This window comes from Natator depressus, chromosome 10, assembly GCF_965152275.1.
Source record: "Natator depressus isolate rNatDep1 chromosome 10, rNatDep2.hap1, whole genome shotgun sequence".
Taxonomy (NCBI): Eukaryota; Metazoa; Chordata; order Testudines; family Cheloniidae; genus Natator; species Natator depressus.
In genome coordinates this window covers 9,315,489-9,322,939 of record NC_134243.1, presented here as the reverse complement: position 1 = coordinate 9,322,939, position 7,451 = coordinate 9,315,489, and the positions used below count along the sequence as shown (strand labels likewise).

At 53.2% G+C, this 7,451-nt stretch overlaps 1 long non-coding RNA gene across 1 annotated transcript; it reads left to right on the top strand.

The window, feature by feature from the left end:
- Positions 1 to 1,606: 1,606 nt before the first annotated feature.
- LOC141994360 (uncharacterized) lies at positions 1,607 to 6,372 on the top strand. Its single transcript, XR_012641108.1, has 3 exons — positions 1,607 to 2,233; positions 3,381 to 3,548; positions 6,271 to 6,372. It is a non-coding gene; the product is annotated as an uncharacterized LOC141994360 (long non-coding RNA).
- Positions 6,373 to 7,451: the final 1,079 nt, after the last annotated feature.

Here is a 7,451-nt window from a genome sequence, read left to right as displayed (position 1 = left end):
GGGGCATGTCTAGGCAAGCTGATGCAGGATGACCACACCCCACTCCTTCAGGGACAGCTTGAGGGGCCTGTAGCAATTCAGAAAGCCACTCCCACTGAGCTGCCTCCCACAGAAACAACCCCATCCAGTACCCCTAGCAAAACAATTCCCCGTTCGCCTCCTGGTCACTGGGAGAGCAACCACCAGGCCCTACCTTTTATGGCCAACCTTGCTCACATGATCAGTCATATGACCACAGACCCTAGAAGTGCCAGCTTTAAAGGACGGAAGCCCTATACCAGCTGTGATGAGCCACACCTGCGCTTCCCAGACTAGTGCCCTATCACAGGTGGTTAGTCTCGTGGGATCACGGAGCTGGTTTGCTTTTGTTCTTTAGGACAACCATTGAATATCATAAAATGATTACAAAACCCCACAACGATGGGTGATTTCCTGCCTCTCCTCTCTGTAATTCAGCCACTGCTGGCTCGCAAACACCAGCTGCGAGAACCCAGACTCCAGGGAGTCCCAGCTGTCTGGCTGCCGGAGTTTCATAGCTGCACATGTGACCTGCTGGCTATGCCATAGGCCAGCTACTCCAACTAGGGATGGGTTAAGTGTGAGCATCTAGGGCAGAGACAGGGTGTTGAGGTGTTTTTTTCCTATTGCTCTTCCATCCCCCACTGACTCATGTAACAAAAAAACCCCTGCTGTATAGGACTCCTGTAGAAGACATGCTCCTGGGAGGTGCTGAGAGCTATTGATGGCAATGGGCAGGGAGGATGCTCAGCACACCAGAGGATTAGCCCTCAGGTGTCATGCAACCCAACTCTGGTCCTCATGTGAATGATGCTGTCCTCCTTAGGGGCTGGAAGGGAAGGACTGCAGCTCTTGGAGATCATACTTGGGTGCGCCAAAGCTAAAAAGAGCGGGAGCAGAGCCAGATGAGGTGGGACAATGACCCCGAATGGAAGGGGGGGGTGCTGTATCCCATCCTCATGCCCCCCCAATACATGAGCGACTGCTTCAGAGAGCTGAGATTGGCCCTGATATGCCCCCCTCCCTCTGCTTGTAGGGGCTGGGAGAGGCTGAAATGCTGTGGAGGTCTCCATCCCCTGCTGACGGCCTGGGGTTGATTTGGATAATGAATGCCAGATGCTGTCAGACTGGAGGGGGAGAGATTCTCTTTGACAAGCAGCAGCGAGGAGCCAGTGGAGCATGAAATTGGCCGGTCTTAGCATTTCTCCAGGCTTCTTAATTGCCCGGCATCTCGCAAGAGGTGTGGGAGGAGTGCGGGCCCTGAATTTAGACCCTGCTCTGAGCAGTGCAGTCCCCACTAGGCCACTAGCATGAGAAGGGGGGGAATAGAACCCAGCTGCGTTCCCTTCCACCAGACATCGCTGATTACCGCAGCTCTCCCCAAAATGATGCAGCTCCTGCTGGAGGCTTCTCCTGCCCTCCCCTTCACACAGGGGGCCGTCGCTGCAGCATTCATTGGTCCCAGGGTCCAGGGCTCGGGCTTTGGTTGGTGGAGAGGGGTGTCTGTCTCTTCAGAAGGATCCGCATTGTTTGTAACAAAGAGGAGCCCAAGCACATAGCTGGGGGGGGGGGGGAGAGCAAACATGCAAACCCACAGACGGCCATGCACACATCACCGAGAAACGTACCCAGCCACGGGAGACACAAAGACATGCACACGGTGATTTGACATGTGCACACAGAGACGGGCAGACAAGCAAGACTTCACACTTGCACACACAAACCCAAGCGGACACCTAGAAAAGGCACCCATACACACACGCGCGTGCACAGACACACCAGATAGACCTTTTGTTGCACACAGTCAGTGCTAGACGTCTGGCTCTGTTTGCATACCTTGGCCCCGGACATTTTTGACATGGTACGCACAATGTATGGTGCCATTGCGGGCTCCAGCCCAAAGTTTCTTCTCCAACAAAACTCCTGCCTGGAGCAAGGGAACAAAACGGAGTCACGCTCCCAGAGTGGAGTGATTCCCAGGCTCGGCATCCACTGAGCCCAGCACGCTGCCGGGGAGATCCCTGGGGTCACCGCCATTCCCTGTGGAGTCATCCCATCTGCAGCCGCTGGCCCAGTGCCTCACCCACCAAGCCTGTGCCGTGCTCAGCCCCAGCCTTCCAGCCCAGCGTCCCCTGCAGCGCTGCCCTCTTGAGCTCTGCCCCGCCAATGGGACGCACCGTGCATATGGCTGTGGGTGCCACTCTTCGGACAGGAGGTATGAATCCTCATTGAAGATTTACTGCCCCACCTGGCTTGAGTGTCTAAGCAGCCGCTTCAGGCTCAGAGGATTTGGTGCGTTACGAGCACAGGCCATTCATGCCCCGCATGAGAAGGAGTCAGCGAAAGAAAGCAGGAGAAGTCAGGGCAATTCAGCAGCAGAACAAACACTTTGGTCCCGCCACGTGGTGTTCTGGGCACAAAAGCCTCTGTGGGGAGCGGGTGGGTTGGAGGAATTTCCCCCTGCTGAGTGCAGTGGAAAATGGAGCCATCACACTCTCGGCCTCCCTCTCTTTCTCTCTATTCACAGTCCGTTTCAATAACGTTATTGGCCTGACAAGCAAAGAACATGTTGCCAAAGTTAATTCTTCAAGTGCTTGTGTCTGGGATCCGTTTGCATGAGGGAAATGGGGGCTGTCTAGTCATTCAGTGCATTTCTGGGATGCAGAATCAGGCCCTCAGCGTGTCTGTCTGCCTTTGGAGTTTCCTTCTATCGGCCATTCTTTCCCTGAAGCTCTGGAGAGGGTGGGCCATGACCCCTACCTCTTAGTTTTGGCATGAGGAATGCTGACTCCTTTCCGGTCTTTGGAGGAGCTGAGACACCACAAAGCAAATCACCAATGCTTAACAGTGAATGTCAACTTGTTTCCTGCGGCATGAGTGGGTCGCCCTGGGAGAAGGGAGGCAAGATCCTGGCATGGGAAGCAAAGGGGGAAAGACAGGTATGCGTCGGTCGCATGTTCTCTTCTCTAAATGGGATTGCTTTAACAGGAGGAAGGGCTGTCTAGTGGTGAGAGCAGCCTGGGAGTCAGGCCTCACAGGTTCTGATCCTGCACCTCTGGCATAAGCTTCCTATTTGACCTTGAGCAAGTCACTGAAACAATCCGTGCCTCAGTTTCTCCACATGTTAAATGGGAGTCAGGGCACCTGCTTCACAGAACCTGTTCTACGATGCAGAGTAGGATGGAAAATGCTTTTGATGCAGGACCAGACCAACCTCATGAACCATGGATCGGTCTGTTCAAATATGCACAAATGGTCTCTTGGCCATACTGAATCTTTCACCCAAAAGCCTGGATTGAGACAGATGCTATTGATGTTGTGCCCAGGGCATCTCATGTAACACCCTGTTTTGCTCCTCACAGTTCCTAGCAGAACAGCTACACCCCAGAGGTACTTCCATGGTGAAACCGTATCAGGTGTCGAGTAGGATTACCCTTTTGCATGGAGCAACAGAGGATCCTGCGCTAGGCCTGGGAGTAGAGTCCTGTTGACCGCCATTGGCTTACAAGCCAAGGGAGGAAAGGAGGAAGGTAGGAGAAGCAGCAGATATGAGGTAATGGGGTGCCCACTACTAAGCACTTGATCTAATCTCCACTGAAATCAATAGGACTCTTTCCATTGACTTCCAAGAGCTTTGGATCCAGCCCTAAGGCCCAGATTGATTCCAGTGGAAGTTTGGAGCCTAAATACCTTTGTGGATCAGGCCCTGAATGTCCCTGGCTCCATCCCAGCCAATATCTCTAGCTGCCCCAGAACAGGAGAACGTGCTTTTTTAATCAGCCCCCAAAGAGGCTATTTTCACACACTGGGGCTGTCCCTCAGGATCACCAGCTAGCTACTTAACGCAGCCAGGGGAGCAGAACAGGCAGATGGGCTAGACCCTGCGGTGACTCCTGGTTTTAAGGTTGATGTGAGCAAGGCCCATCAGGAATGACCTTGTCCACAAAGGATCCCAGGCGGGTGGCAGAAAGTGATGGATTATCCTAAATAACCCAGCGGCTGGTAATGGACCATATGTCACCCTAGCCCAGAAGGCAAAGCGGATGGGGGAAAGAGGAGGTTAGCAGGGTCACGGGCCTCACTCAAATGGTGTTCACTGTTCATGGTTTGTGAGTCACTCACGATCTGGAAGCACGAAGCAGACGCTGGTGTCTCTGGTTTCTTTGGGGGAGCAGCTGGTGGGGAATCTTCTGGTCATCTTCTGGTTCCAACGGTGCCCCAGTCCTCCTTCGCTTCATCCGTGGCCCACTCCTGCCTGGGACAAGGACACAAAAAACAAGTCTGGCCCAAGCAGGAGTGGTAGCATCCCCCTTCCTTCTGGGCTGCCATGCCCATCTTCCTCCTTAGCCCAGCCCCCGTGGCAGAGCCGAGTTTGATGCTTCTCCTCCTGCTGGGTGGATTCCCCACTGGCCACCAGTGAGCTGGCCAGCCCGGGGAGCGTTTTGTGTTGTGCTGCCACCGACCCTTGGAGGACAATTACAGCATGTTACTGTTTATCATGGAATTCTGCAGCCTGGCAAACCACCTTCCTCCCCTGTGAGCTGCCCAGCTTTGATCTCTCTCCCCTGAGATCAGATTAGGTAGGAAGGCTCAGGCCTAGACCCCCTACCCCAGGGGTGGGGACGCATTGCCCATCCTTGCTCACAAGTATGGTTCTGTCTAACCCGGGTTGCTCACTCCATGGCAGAGAAAGGCCTAAGCAAACACCTAGAGCTTTGGGAAGTTTGGGTCTGGATCCAAATGGTGGAGCTGTAGTTAGGAGACCCACTTCTTGGGCTTCCAGATCTTCTCCAAGGCAAGGGAAGGTGGACTGTTGATATCCTGGCTATTTCCAACAGATTTTCCACTACTGTTACTTTTACCTGCTGCCTTACACCCGGCATCTCAGGGGCAAATAAAAGAAGATCTTAGGTAATCAACAAGCCTCAGCAAAGAGGAAATAAAATACCCTTCGGAGTGCCAGATTACATAGAAGGAAATAGGTTTACTTTGTATTTTCCTGATCCAATAACTAATTCCCTTTCACTCTCCAATATGTTCTGGATCCCTGGTCATAAAGGTGACCAGCAAAGCTAATAAATACACACACACCCTTTACACATCACACTAAGAAAGCCTCCTGCAGCCAATTCACACGGTTTTTCCTCCTTGTTCTTTACATTAGAAATAGCAGGTCCTGATGACTCCCTCTTGCCTCAGAGACTTTGGCAGTCCTTGGAGGTGGGAATGGGACAGCTAAGGAGAGTGACTCTTGAGCTGTAGCTCTCTGGGTCCCCAGCTGATGAGGGAGAGGATATTCCATGGGGGCGATAGCGCCACCGTCTTCAGATTGAGATTAGTTGACTGTTTTATGGCTGATTTTTCTAAGTGCTCCGTAGATACAGAGATCAAGATACAGAGAGCTACAGCCACACACATTTCCTAGATCTTGCAGTACACCGCATGAATCATCCTCAACCAGCAGAGACATTCTACAGCCCGGTTTCTTCCTACGTGTGAAGACTGCCACCTCTGCAAAGAAAGGTGCAGCAAAGGGGGTGTGTGACTCAGCCTAGAGCTCTGCTCACCTCATATTCCTGCCTGTGGGTTAAGGAGCATCCGCCCCTCAAGCTCATTAACAGTCATCTAACTGACTAACAGGTAACAGAGAACAGTGCTGGAAAACTACTGTGTTCAGGTGGGAGGCCTGGCAAAGCCACAGTGCTCGAGCAGGCGTGTTTTTCTTGGTACCCATTGCCCACGGGGCCGGTTCGGTGCTAGAGGTGAGTTGTTCAGATACTGTCAGCCCAGTGGGACCTGGGGAGACCCCTGTGTGGCACAGCTGCAGGGCCAGGGCAGCTGTCACTGCCCTTTGAAAAAAGCAAACGTGGCATGCTTAGTGACTAAATATGGCTTTAGATACCTGTGACCCAGGGACACGTTGGTGCCAACCGCCAGAGGTGCATGGGGATATATAGGCATCCCCTGGGTCTGACGTCTCCATAACGGCATGCTAAAGGGTGGGTGTGAGGTCTCTACCAACAGCCAATAATGCACTCCTCATCCTAATCATTGCGAAGTGTACGTACAGATGATATCTAAGGAGTTATGTATCCCCATCCCCACTAAAAACTATGTTCTTAAGGTAGGTAAGTTAAGACGGGTCACCAGAAGGGGATCAACAGGTTCTGTTCAGGCAGGGGGTAGGAGACACTTATCTCCCTGGCTAACCATTGTGTATTGTGAGTCTTACCATCAAATCTTTTTGCACAGGGAGCCACCAGCTAATCAAGATGGCGAAGTCCACAAGAGATCACAAAAATCTACAGGAAGGAACCCACAGCAGCGGGGAGGGGATGTATCGTTTACGACTAGGATCGAAGAATTAGTCTGGTATAGCAGGAGCATGCCAGCGAACACAGAGTCTCCTTCACCTAGGGCAGGGGGTTCTCAACCTTTTCCTTCCTGAGACCCCCCTTTCCGCCCCCCCCCCCCCCAACAGGCTATAAAAATCCCACAGCCCGTCGTGCTGCAACCACTGGTTTTCTGCGTATAAAAGCCAGGGTCAGCGTTGGTGGGGGGAGCAAGCAGGGCAAGTGCCTGGGCCCCACACCACAGGGGCCCTGTGAAGTTAAGTTGCTCAGGCTTCAGCTTCAACCCTGTGTGGAGGGGCCCGGAGCCCCGGGCTTCAGTCCCATGTGGTGGGGCTTCAGCTTCCTGCCCTGGGCCCCAGCAAGTCTAATGCCAGCCCTGCTTGGCAGCCCCCCCGAACCTGCTCGCAGCTCCCCAGGGGGCCCCGGACCCCTGGTTGAGAATTACTGACCTAGGGGACAGGCAACTGGCATGCTTGTCTTATGACTGGAGGAGCAATGCCAATCTGCTTGTTAAACTCTAGGAGAAAGACGTTGGGTGAGCTAATCTTTATGGGACAAGGAGCATCTTGCCAGTTAAGCCTAGACTCTAGAAGCCACGTTATGATTTTGTGGCAGACATAACTCATTGGTTCCGCCTACTTGCTCTTATTTGAATCTCTGCTCTTGTTTTCACTCTAACCAAATCTAAGTGAGGAGTGCTGCGCGGAGCAGGGAGCCTGAGGAGTAACTGGTAAGCTATGGCACACGGTTCTTTTGGGAATGGCAGAGCTGGGGATGGTGAAACAGGGGCTGGACATGCCCTGGTTGGACGCTTGGACAGGAGCCTGTTGCTTACCTGCAGACACACAGCAGGGCCTCAGACTGAGAGGGGAGCGCTTGCGGGGCCCGTGGTTGGTGGAGCCAGGGAGCTGGCCCCCCGCAGGCACAGACAAGGCCTCTTCGCACTAAGGGCAGGTGGTAGCGAGGTGCCTCCCAGCGCTGGGTACCTGGGAAGCCTAGCACCGCCTAACTTTAGACACCCACTTTGGAAAATTTTGGCCTTGGATTTTAAGGTTCATCCAAAAGACCCAAACCCAATAA